Consider the following 13,321-nt stretch of genomic DNA (forward strand, 5'->3'; position numbering starts at 1 on the left):
TCACTAGATTCTGACTGTGATTCTACCACATAATGAACTTTACCACGTTTACCGGTACTATACCGATATTTATCAACTTTACCCTGTGATGACTTTGGTGGGCATTTGTCAGCAAAGTGGTTATGCTCACCACATTTCTTACACTTCTTACCCCATGCTGGACAAGATATTTTCCTAGGCTTGTGTTTTGTACCACAAAATTTGCACTGTATTTCTGGGATATCTTGAGGCTGGTAATTTCTTCTTGATTTTCTTTGCACAAAATTGACCTCAGCTGTACCTTCAGCTGTACCTGTTATTGATTTTGAGTGTGTTTTGAAGCCTCATGTGCTCGACACATGTCTAAACATTTGTCCAGTGTCAAATCACTTTCCTGAAGAAGATATTCTTGTACCGTCTTACTTTTAACTCCACACACTATGACATCTCGTATCAACTCTTCTTGTAATTGGCCTAGTGCACATGATGATGCTAGCTTTCTTACTCTAACATAAAATGCATCAATTGATTCAGATGACTCCTGGCAGCATTTAAAGAATTTGAATCTCTCAAAAGTAGTGTTTGTTTTTCCAACGCAATAGTCTTTCCACAATTCCAATACCTTTTTGAAATTTTTATCTTCCCCTTCTTTGAAAGGTAGACCATTGTGCACATCCAGGGCATCTTGACCAATTGCGACTATGAAATGTGCAATACGAACTTTGTCTTCTTGACTATCTAGACCTGTTATTACCTCATATGCGTCCCAGGTTTGTCTGAATTTTCGCCAATTATTCTTTAAATCACCATTTAATTCTAATGGTCGTGGTAGTGGGACACGTGTGTGAGGTCTTTTACTGTTCGTATTACTAGCATTTCCATGACCACCACCAGATGAGCTAGCCTCTTCATCTGACGGCATGTTTCATTGACATGTAAATTACGACAAATGCATAAATTCTTAATGATACAGCAGTATGTACTCTTCCTTGTTGACAATGATTATTTTAAGTTGTAAAATAGTAAATACGCACACCTTGAGCTTGTAAGTTCTATTCTTCACAAAGTTTACATCATTTCCATACAGCCTTTATGCACATAATTCACTCAGTACAAATCATGAAATCAACACAATTTTAGAAACTGACTCAAACTCGTGTTAGTTGACTCAAACACTTTCAACTGAATTGTTTACACTGAATTAGCTGCTCAGCTTAATTTCTATTATTTTCTACTACATACACAATATAACATTTCCCACATTTAGCATATGCACAGCAGAGCAAATGGATCTTGACTGACACTAATTTCGTGAATTGTACGGCGTAACGCTGGTATATACACAATTTTCATTCGCGAACATGTCATGACTGTTTACTATGTTTACCGTCAGTCCGAGTGTGCATGCAGAATTTTGCAGATCATGCACATGTGTCGACGATGTTCGTGATCACGATTCTGACGTGAGGTCCAAATGTTCAACGCTAAACGTGGAGAAATGGGTTGCTGCAAGCACGAGTCTGTAGGTTCGCTGATGACACCATGTTAATAAGATATGTTTTATCTTATTCCAATAGTTCAGACTTCAATTAAGACACTTTAATTGTAACTTTTAGTAGAGCTCTTCAACTTTATTTCTTAGAGATGGCGGCTTGCTTAGTAACAACCTTTTGACCTCTCATCATATGAGGGCGGTATTTACCACAATACTTATTCTCAGCCCGGGTTAGGCCTGATTACGCAACAGGGGTGAGCGGGCAGTGTTTGCCCTCGGGGCAGATACGCCCACCTTATGTTTTATATATGTTTTATATGTCATAAAGTCCTCATAAGAATTAGCACGCGGCATGTACCAACGTGTTCATCGAACTGCAGCCTAATGAAAAAAAAAAGAAAAATCTTTGATGTTGCATTATACATAAACAAAGTCTTCGAAAAAAAAAAACTGCCCTCGCTGACGCATATAGGATGCAGTTATTTTAGGGAACACTTTAATGCGGAAAATTAAAGAGTATAGAGAGATTGCGATTTCAAATCGTAGGTATCGGACGTACGTTGATCTATTCCAAACTACTCTCCTGTATCGAAGCGAGGTCACGTATTTAACCAGTTTTTAAAGATTTTCCACGTGCGAAATCAACGTAGATACATCGTTGAAATGCACAAAATTTGCCCATTTCACAATATGTTAAAGACAGTCAAGGATAATGAACATACGAAGGGAAGTCTAATTATTATTATGATCCTTTTTGTTTGTAACAAATCATTGTAATAAAGGTACAGCGATGTATTAAAAATTGACTAAATTTATACGCGATGTCCATACGCAGAGATTGCCCATTGAAATGTGTGTGATACTTTCGTTCATGCAACGCGCCCAATTTTCAGGACGAAAAGTCTCATTTTGAAAGTAAAGTCATGATATATGGATGCAGTGATCCTTAATCTACCCAAAATATATGTTTTTGGGCAACTATAATATTTGGTGAGCACAAAAATACAATTAAGTTTAAGCAGCATGTCAACTTTGGTTTTAGTCAAAATCAAAAGCGTGCTGTTTGAATTTGGCAGAGACTCGGTAGCCTGCGGTTACCATTATTTTTTCAATCTCTATGCTCTCTATCGACCTAGATCAGATATTAAAGTTCTTGTTTCAGCCGCCTTGTTCTCCTTCGTGACGAATGAGCACAATCCAGTTTGGAACCGAGACTAGCAATATCAATAAGGTATTTTTCGACTGGAGGTAAATAGCCATATATTGGTATGTATATCAGCCAATCGTCACAATTGTTCTTTCGATTTTCGAGTGATGTAAATCAGATTTCATGAAATAAAACCTACAAGCAATAAAATTAGCATTACAGTGAATCTGCAAACCATACTCTTAACATCACAATTAAGATTCGATATGAAGTTCAGATAAAGAAAGCTCTAATAATTTCCAAGGACCGCTTAGTTTTCTTTCATTTCTGATGAAGTCTCAGGTTCGCTCGGCTCTAATCCGAATAAGATGATTAACCCAAAATTCATACAATGATTCTAGTCCAGTAAAACAGCACTTACTGTGGAAGTATTTCAACACTGATTATGTTGTTGTGATGATCTTCTGTTTTCGCAATATAATCTCACTCACGTATTTGACGATCTTCGGAACAAAGAAACCAACTGGTATGTCTGTTCAAGGTGATGCCGTGCTGCCTAATTTAAAAATTTCACTACCTCTTTGATCCAATGTTAATATGTATCCGTCGCTTTGCCTAAAATCTTAGCCTCCTCCCAGTCTATGATGTGGTCTTTTTCCAGCACATGGTATGTGATTGCTGATTTGTTAACTGCAGATTGATTTCGAAGCTTTTCTGATCGCTCTTGTCTCATCTACCTCTGCCCTGTGTTTTTCAAGCCGTTTGCCGAACTTTCTACATTTCTCACCAACATAAGTCACTTTGCAATTCATGCAGGTTTTGAATAAATTACCTCCGTGGTGTTAAGCGGATCCCTCTTATCTTTTGGGTGCATAATAATGTTTCTGACAGTGCGTTGTGGAGACGTTGTAATTCTTAAGTGTTCTAGCAATGCTCAGATACTACCTGCACATGGAATTACGATAAGGCTCTTTGACTTTGTGGTTTCATCCTTCTTATTAGTCCTCTTCTGCTTTAGGATATCAATCTGTTGTTTCACTTTCTCGATACTTCATGATGGATAGTTGCAAGTGTGGAGAGCTTTATTTTTTTGTCCATGAGGGTGCGTATTAGTCCCCATTTCTGGTGTAACGTATGGTGGGAACTGACATTGAGATATTGGTCGGTGTAGGTGGCTTTACGGTACACCAATAACTTGGACTGTGTCATCGTCACGACGAACTATTAAAGTGCCTAAGAGCGGTAGTTTCCCTATCCTTTTGTTGCTCTTAAGTATATTTGATATAGAGTCAGTATCATCAATCTTATCAAATGTTCTTTGAACAGGAGTAGTACAGTATCTTTATTGACTACCTCATGTATGTCGTCGACATAGCGCTTCTACATCTTAGGTTTGCACATGATAGGGGTTGTAGTAATGGCAGACTCCTCATCCAGCAATTTCGAGTTAACATGGTTAACCACATAATGGATGGCGTTCCCAACCATAGGGCCTAGGTCATTAAGCAGTCAAGACAGGGTAACCACGTATTTGACGATCTTGTGAAGAAGAAACCAACTGGCAACCGTGTTGCTGAACAACCAGCGGTAAACAGAAGGTCTTCACAACAACACACCAGTGTTGAAAAAGAACTCTGACGAGATTTCGAAACGTCTACAGTAGGTGCTTTTTTCATTGAACTAGAACTATGAATTTAGTTTTTAATATTCAATAACAGCCCTGACGAACATTTTCAGTAATGAGTAAGATTTAATCTTTCCCTAGAGAAATCTTTTTCAGAGGCCTGAGCTTTCGGAACTCTAGCGAGTGCCATTTTCAGACCAACTAAATAAACATGATAATGCGCCTTATATACACTGTCAGTACTCAGTAGGACATGTCAATAGGGACAAAGGAGTGGACTTTCCTCCTGAATGGAATAGATTATTCAAAAAGACCTCTGACCAAGTTAATTAGCCCGTTTGTTCTCCACACAGGAAGTTCTGCTTCTTGACCCTTTGACACTTCCTGTCAATCAATTTGACATCCCTTGTATGGCATATCAGGTAAGAACATGACATGTCTGAGGCATGTCTGAGGCAAGGAGCGAAGTTAAGTCATCACGATATTGAAGGATGTCAGGAGCTCGGCATGTGGCATGATTTAAAGTAGACTGCATTCTTTAAGACATCTTATTGTGGTGCCTTTTTACGTAATCTTTGCCGTTGCTTACCATGCGTAATTGTTCAACGACTAAAGGATTGATCATACATTCGGAGCTGTCAGGGCTTTGAGTTTGACAGTAAACAATCAGCCAATTTTACTATAATTATACCACTATATTGTGTCCGTAACTTCCCGTAAGTGTCAATGAAAAGGTGTGTTTGAAATTCTATAGTATTGAAAACTTTCATGAACAAGGAAGTAAATTTGATGAAAAATCATTGGTGAGCCACTTTTGTGTTGAGTCGGGGCTGGGGTATATAATAGGTGAGAGACATCTAGGCTCGAAAAAGATTTATACATTTTTTATAAGAAATCCAGACATCAAAACAAAATAATGACAAAATATGCCTTTTTTACTTAACAAACAATTAAAATACAATTATATTTTATGTTCTTACCGGATTTTGTGTCGGTCTCGTCCACTGGCGTCGATTTCTTGCTGACATCGGGGGGGATGGAGTTGGGAAAAAGTTCTCGAAAAAATGTGAATCCAGCACCTGTTGGCAACAAAAGAAGTATATTGAAGTAAAACTGGTGAAATATGGCGTCAACATTGGGGGGATTGAGTGTATGAACCATCCCCCTGGCAAAATATTGTTCCCGGGATCTACGCCTATGGTATCGTATCCCAGCATTCCTGTCAATAGATGAAATAAATGGGAAAAATCATCATTTATTTTCAGGTAAACAGTGTGAAGCAAATTGACGCATTGCAACTCTGGACGTACCAGAAGAAATTAATTGTAACGATTATACACGATCAATTTTATTGAGCAATATCTACTATTTAGAGAATAAAGGTATTGTTTTTAGCCGCTGGAGTGCATCTATCGTCTCATATAACACGGGCGACGTCATTATTTTAAGTAAAACAACGAGGCGAAGCCGGGTTGTTTTACACCAAAAATAATGATGTCGCCCGTGTTATATGAGACGATAGATGCACGACAGCGGCTAAAAACAATACCTTTATTCTCATTCTTAAACACTTCAATTCAAATAGAAATATCATAAGTATATTACAAATTTTAATCATATTAAATCCTACATTTTATACGGAACTACCTAGGGCTTATAAAATCGATCAGGCCCGTTGTTGCTATGCTATTGGTTCAAATAGCGAGCACGCGTATCGCGTTGATGCACACGCGCTGACCCGTGTCATATCGTGTCATATCACACGGGTATTAAGAGGGAACAACCCAAAAGTTCGATGAAGCCCTATAAACGAAAGTTCTTTCGTTAGCAGTGGACTTCGGGTGTATATATAAATGCGCTTTTATAAATGCGCACGTGACATCTACAAGTCGCCATACCAGGGCCATACCGTGTTCAACGATGTAAGGTACCCGGGTGTACACAAATTCCACACGCAAAAGTATAGGCGAAAATGACAGGTTACAAGGAAAATTGCTTTTGCAAAATAGTGGCATTGATTGCAAAGGGCAAAATAATTTGAGCGAAACATACACTCTTGATTTAGATTTTCCATTACAGACAAAAAAAATTGATGACGGAAAAGCTGGATAGAGCTGATTTAAAAACTTGTATTTCAGTATTTCCGTGCTAAATGGGCGTGGCAATTGGCCATATTGATGACGAAATGTGATTCTTACTGGCATTAAGGTCAGAACTTAGTATATAGCTGCCGATGATGTTATTTGATAATTTTTGCACGTGATGATAGGGAACTTAGGGGGCTGTCATTATCTATTTGGGAGTCAAGATAAGTATTTCCACCCCCCACCCCCACCCCCCCCGTAGTGCCGCCACTATATATTGACCCTAATTTTAACTCTAATTTTAACGTAAATTGACTAAACTATATAACTTTAGCCCTTTTCGGAATAATCACCCTCTCGAACTTAATAGGCTAGATGTCCCCGCCCGACCTCCTCAACCCCAACATACTCATTCAATTAAGTATCAAAATGGACAAAAAACAAATTCAAAATGTGTTTTTAAGCACCTTTTTGTGTCCCCCATGCTAAATCGGTAATCTGTACACCCTTTGTCACCCTTTGACGTACAATTTAGAGTATAAACACGTAGATGACTTTATATGATCTAATCATCCCGGCTGGAAGATGTTGAGGAAGACTCGTATACTATACATCACGCTCATACGTTATATGACAATTTGACGTACAATCACGTATGTGATGCATGGTTTGAGGTTTATTCAGCTAGTAAGTTAAATCTCGTCATACACATTATTGTCATGGTATTATATTGTAATTGTATCAATTTTGTTCAGTTTGATTCAACCGGCTTATAAAGTTTTACTTTACACGGAAGGGGAAAGTTAGCAAAAAAACAATTAATTTATGAGTGTAAAAGGGGGGAGGGGTGGTTTTGGGGAAAGGGGGAGGGGACAAATAATATTTATAAAATTATAAGTAAGGCGAGAAGGAGAGAAACCCTGTTCTACGGGCGAACAGGGTCGGTCGGTCGGTTGGTATTTGTATAAAAAAAATTTAAATAACCCAAAAAATCACAAAAATCTGTAAATAAATTTCAATTTGAGAAAATACAAAAAAAAAACAATTGTCCTGAAATTTCCGGGGTCGGCATTCATTTGTACCAAAGGATGTCTTTGTACCTGCCAAAACAACACCAGCCAGCCTTGATTCTCAGTAAGACTTCCTCGCTTGTGTTGTCCTCCATTTTGACTGTCTTGCCCAGATACTTGTAACTATCTACTTTCTCAATCGGTTCATTGTCAATTTCAATGGTGATTTCAGTGTTCATTATCGGTCAAATAATGTAAACGCTTTGGGTAAAAGTTTCACTACCCCAGTCTTTACATTTGACATAACACAATAAGGTCCATGGTTTCCCTTCTCTTTATATTGCTCCGCGCTATAAAATCGAAATGTTGCAGAAACTTTGTAACAACAACTTGTAAGCCTAATCCTGAAAAGACCCTGAAAGGTGCGTGAAATGCCATAATTACCCAAAGAAAAAAATTACAGTTAAGTGTACAAGAGAATAAGTCAAGCTGACAAATATTATATTTTTGGAAATCTAGAAAGCTGATCCTAATTAACAAAATCATGTACAGAATACATGACAACAATGTTTTCCTGGTGATTTATAAAATTAAGTGGAATATAAACATGATAAAGATAAAGAATTTATAAACCAATATTGAATGTTTTTATTCGTTCAATGGAAAGAATATTTTCATTCGGGGGAATGAACTGTTACATTCGCCTCATGAAATTATTCTTACCATTGTCATGATTGTACTCATAAACATTTAATATTTGTATCATTCACATCTGGCATTAACTCTGAGATTTTCTTGACACAAATATTATTATATTATTATAACCTGAGCATGTAGCTAACATATAATTCATGACGCACCCACCCAAACCACCAGTAACCATAACTTCTACACGAAATCAAACATCGCACAAACTATAATTTCAAATACAACCAATTCTAAAGTTTGAGACATGCATATAGGCCTACTATAATTCACCATTCTTATGTAGTAATAAAATATGACATTCCTTTCTGTAACGAAGTGGTGGCGTGGCCATTAGCACTAAAGTACACTCAGTTGATGTAGTTCAATCATTAAGCGTATCTCATTTATTTCTTCATATCGGCTTTGTACATTTCGATGGCTTTATTTCTTAATCGGTCTCTGCACGAGTCAAGATGTAAAGGTAGACTAAAGATGGGGAGGAAGTCTCTCCATATACATACAATTATTGAAGGAATCATAATTAATCTCATCCAATAGGAAGCTTTCTAACAGTGATTGATACTAACCTTTCTTGACCAATCACAAACTTCCAAGTAGGTTTAGATATCAACTTTCAACCAATCATATGACTGGTATGATTCAGATCACCAATAAAGTGGGTGGTGTCCCTTGAGATGGTCTAAATCCTGGAAAGGCTTGGACAAGAAGGGGACTCAATTAATAATATTTTGACATGTTATTTCCTTGGCCAAAACCACATTTATGATTATTTAGCCAAATAGTCGGAAAGCAGGATCTATTTGGCCCTTACTTTTGAACATACCATCTGTCGTGGCGGACATGGTCATTTTAGGAATGTATCTCCTCAACTTAATGTGTGAGAAGTTCCACTTTCTCACCCCAGGATTTTAACTCTGTATAAGGGTGAACCTTTTAACTTTCTCTTTATATCTTAATATCTGGTGGTATCAATTTGTATACTGTTTAGTATACATTTATAATTAAAACTAAATCTCTAAATATGAACATTTTATAAATAGTGAACAAATATGAATAACAACTTGTGTTATTTATCAAATATCCCTCAATTAGGGATCATACTATGTCACATGCCCCCTTCTCTAAGAATGGAACGGTGTTTCCATCAGTAGATTTGTTCTGGGCAGATTAAAGTTGGAAACAAAAGTTACAAAAAGTCAATGCGTGACATCAAGTTCAGGCGATTATCATTTTCAAGGCATTATTTTAAACATGCAAAGTTCTGTAGAAAGTTCTGTGACATAACATCAGTGTCAAAATATTCACATAAGTACAATTCTGTGTTCACAGTCTGAATGCAGCTAGTGTCCTCTGTGGCGTCCATAGCAACCATAGTAAGTTATGCCCTTGTAAATATGGGTCATCCAAAGTTAACTGAACTACTTCTGTGTTCAGAGAAATTCTGTAGTTACAGTCATGGTGTCTTGTTACAAAGACATAAAATATTTCTGGAAATGTCAAAATTTGGCTCTGTTGCCATGGAAATCTGCCTGGTTAAAATGACCTTTGCTCTTGGTTCAGCTACAGTTTGTTGGAATACAAGCTAAATAGATATGTGTATTAGCATTTTACACATAAACTGGGTTGTAGTACATGTTATCAGGATACACAAGTTATACATGTACAAACAATTTGAAGTTGACTGGAACAGTTTTTGTCATTCAGCATGTCGCCATATAGGATTATATAATATGGAATATATAGTCATAGTTCATAGTTCTCTGGAGGAAAATCTGGCAGAGATGTTTTTATAAGCAGCATAAATATAGTTCAGGTAAATCAGCATAGTTCCTAACTGGAACTTAAAGTTATCTCATTCAAATCAGAGTAATGCATTGTCTCTGTTCATGCCTAACGTATAAACGGCATGGCATTAGAATTACCTTCTTCCCCTTGCAAACTGCAAGCAAGTTATCCATTAGTAAATATAATATAACAATCAAATGGTGCTTATTAAATACTCAATTTAAATTGTGATGCATTATAGTTTATACACATCACTAATTCTTTAATGTTCAATTTATTTCGTCTAGGCAATATTGGTAGCCTAAATGTTGCTTATAGTTTCATTCATCATAGGTAATTTCTTGTTTGATTGTTATACAGTTATACTTGTTTCTTTGAAACATAATCTTGAGGTTCAATAAACCAAATTCTAAATTAAAAACATTACTATGTTTCTTTAATTTTATTACAATAATTAAAGTCAGTCTGTTACTTTGTTTCTTAAGTACTTTCCATTGGAACATTATGTCCAAGATGTTTCATGAGATCAATTTTTATATATTTTTCTGAATTTTCTCAAAATTGTCATAACAAACCAGATCGTGGTATCAAATTAACATCAAATTTTGCAAACTTCTAGTCCAGTGGTCATTAATAGTGCCGGTGCGGCAAATCATAAACATAGTCGTCCTGACTATTGTGAAAAACAAAACCATCACGTCACCAATAAGTCGAACCTCAACCCTAGTCCTTAGTGATGAACATTGTACCCAATTGGGGTTACCAAAATGACCATCTTACAGACCTATATCTGAAGCATATCTATGCAATATGTTAACGTATGGCTAACTTAAAATCATAAGTGGTTTGTGCATTCAATCTTTGCATCAGCATTTTTAATATTTTGAAATATCCAAACTCACAGGTACATCCTGCCAAGGTAAAGTAACTGACTTATTTAATATTTTCATTAGATCAGGCATACTTTGGCCTTTTATTCTTATTTTGTTGAGCTGGCGGTTTATAGTGCCCTTATTCTGCTCTAAATTCTTCTGTCGTATCATTATATAATTTTGCTTTTTGGTCTCTTATCTGTTAAAAGTTATTCAATACCATTCCTAGGCAATTTTAACAGCCTGAAATGTTGTTTCTGCATAAATCTCTTTCTTTAAACCTATTCTTCTTGAGGTTCTATAAATCATTTATATAAAATCCATTGAATGGTCTCATTTTTCTAGAATCGAAGTGAGTTTGTTATTCATTAATGTTTACTTTCAATTGGAACACTGTCCCAATTATTTACTTTGATTTTGCATGAAATCAATGTTTAATATGTTTTCACTCAAAATGTCACAACTCGAACCAGATCATGAATTTATATTAACATCAAATTTTGCAAAACTTCTAGAACCGACTTATCTGTGGTCAAAAGCGCCTGTACGGCATCATCACATAGTCGTCTGGACTATAGTGAAAAACAACGGAACCAAATCCAAGACCACCATTTGTTCTACATGTATGTCTGAAACATATCTATGCGATATCATGATGTTTACTTAAAAATTGCAAGTGGTTTTTGCGTTAAATCTTTTCGTTTAAACATTGTCAATTGATATTAAGAAATGTCCAAACTAGCAGGTTATACATCCTGCCAAAATTAAACTTACAAAGTTATTAAAATACTAAAACACAACTGTGTCTTTGTGGCCAAATCTTAAGTAGTAGTGCATTGTGACACATCTTGGTGCCTTTGTGGCAAATCTTATGCAGGGCAAGTTATATTGCCTGTGCAACAATCTTTTGTGCCTTTGTGGCGATTTTTTAGTGTCTTTGTGGCAAATCTTAATATGCAGGGCAAGTCATATTGCCTGTGCAACAAATCTTTAGTGCCTTTGTGGCAAATCTTAATACATGCTGGGCAAGTCATATTGCCTGTGTAGCAAATCTTTGGTGCCTTTGTGGCAATATTTAGTGCCTTTGTGGCGAATCTTAATATGCAGGGCAAGTCATATTGCCTGTGCAACAAATCTTTAGTGCATGCCTTTGTGGCAAATCTTTAGTGCCTTTGTGGCAAATTTTAGTACATGCCGGGCAAGTGGTGTTGCCTGTGCAGCACATCTTAAAGTGAAAGTATTACCAGAGGTTACTTAAAAACTATCAATTTAAATTTCCTATTTAAATAGCACCACATGTCTGTTAAATTATAATACATATGGAAACTTACCCTTAGTTGCTTGGGTCAGTCAGTTCTTCCTCTGCACTTTGTCTTCAAAATATCTTCTTTTCTGCTACTACCATGTGACGATGTAGGTAGCAATGGAACTTAATGTTTCTTCTTTTCCATAATTTCTTCTAACTTTTCCGCTGCCTCCATGTGACAAAGTTGTAGCAGCGTAAATGTTTCATCTTTAACATAATATCTTCTTTGGCTTTTCCGCTGCCTCCATGTAACGATGGTGGCGTGGCAATAATACAAAAGTACACTCATTTGATGTAGTTCAATCATTTAATAAGCGTAACTCATTTATTTCTTCATATTGGCTTTATACATTTCGATGCGTATCTCATTCATTAAGCGTAAAATCAATGCGTGACATCAAGTTCAGGCGATTATCATTTTCAAGGCATTATTTTAAACATGCAAAGTTCTGTAGAAAGTTCTGTGACATAACATCGAAATGTATGGTTTTGTTTTTCACAATAGTCAGGACGACTATGTTTATGATTTGCCGCACCGGCACTATTAATGACCACTGGACTAGAAGTTTGCAAAATTTGATGTTAATTTGATACCACGATCTGGTTTGTTATGACAATTTTGAGAAAATTCAGAAAAATATATAAATTTGATTTCATGAAACATCTTGGACATAGTGTTCCAATGGAAAGTAAAGAAACAAAGTAACAGACTAACTTTAATTATTGTAACAAAATTAAAGAAACATAGTAATGTTTTTAATTTAGAATTTGGTTTATGGAACCTCAAGATTATGTTTCAAAGAAACGAGGAAACAAGTGAAGTGTAACTGTAACAATCAAACAAGAAATCACCTATGAATGAAACTATAAGCAACAATTTAATAGGCTACAAATATTGCCTAGACAAATAAAATGAACATTAAAGAATTAGTGATGTGTATAATACATCACAGTTTAAATTGAGTATTTAATAAGCACCATTTGATTGTTATATTATATTTACTAATGGATAACTTGCTTGCAGTTTGCAAGGGGAAGAAGGTAATTCTAATGCCATGCCGCTTACGTTAGGCATGAACAGAGGCGAGACAATGCATTGCTCCGATTTGAATGAGATAACTTTAAGTTCCAGTTATGAACTATGCCGAATTACCTGAACTATATTTATGCTGCTTATAAAAAACATCTCTGCCAGCTTTTTCCTCCAGAGAACTAGGAACTATGACTATATATTCCATATTATATATCCTATATGGCGACATGCTGCATGAAAAAAAAAAAAAAAAACTGTTCCAGTCAACTTTTAATTGT

At 36.1% G+C, this 13,321-nt stretch overlaps 1 protein-coding gene and 1 pseudogene across 1 annotated transcript in view; one reads left to right on the forward strand and one right to left on the reverse strand.

Moving 5' to 3' along the window:
* The window catches only part of LOC140171670 (uncharacterized), a 139,410-nt gene that overhangs the window by 75,782 nt on the left and 50,307 nt on the right, over positions 1–13,321 (forward strand). The window lies entirely within an intron of this gene.
* Positions 1–13,321, reverse strand: part of LOC140171667 (allene oxide synthase-lipoxygenase protein-like) — a 76,355-nt pseudogene that overhangs the window by 49,465 nt on the left and 13,569 nt on the right.

Source organism: Amphiura filiformis, chromosome 15 (assembly GCF_039555335.1).
Source record: "Amphiura filiformis chromosome 15, Afil_fr2py, whole genome shotgun sequence".
NCBI lineage: Eukaryota > Metazoa > Echinodermata > Ophiuroidea > Amphilepidida > Amphiuridae > Amphiura > Amphiura filiformis.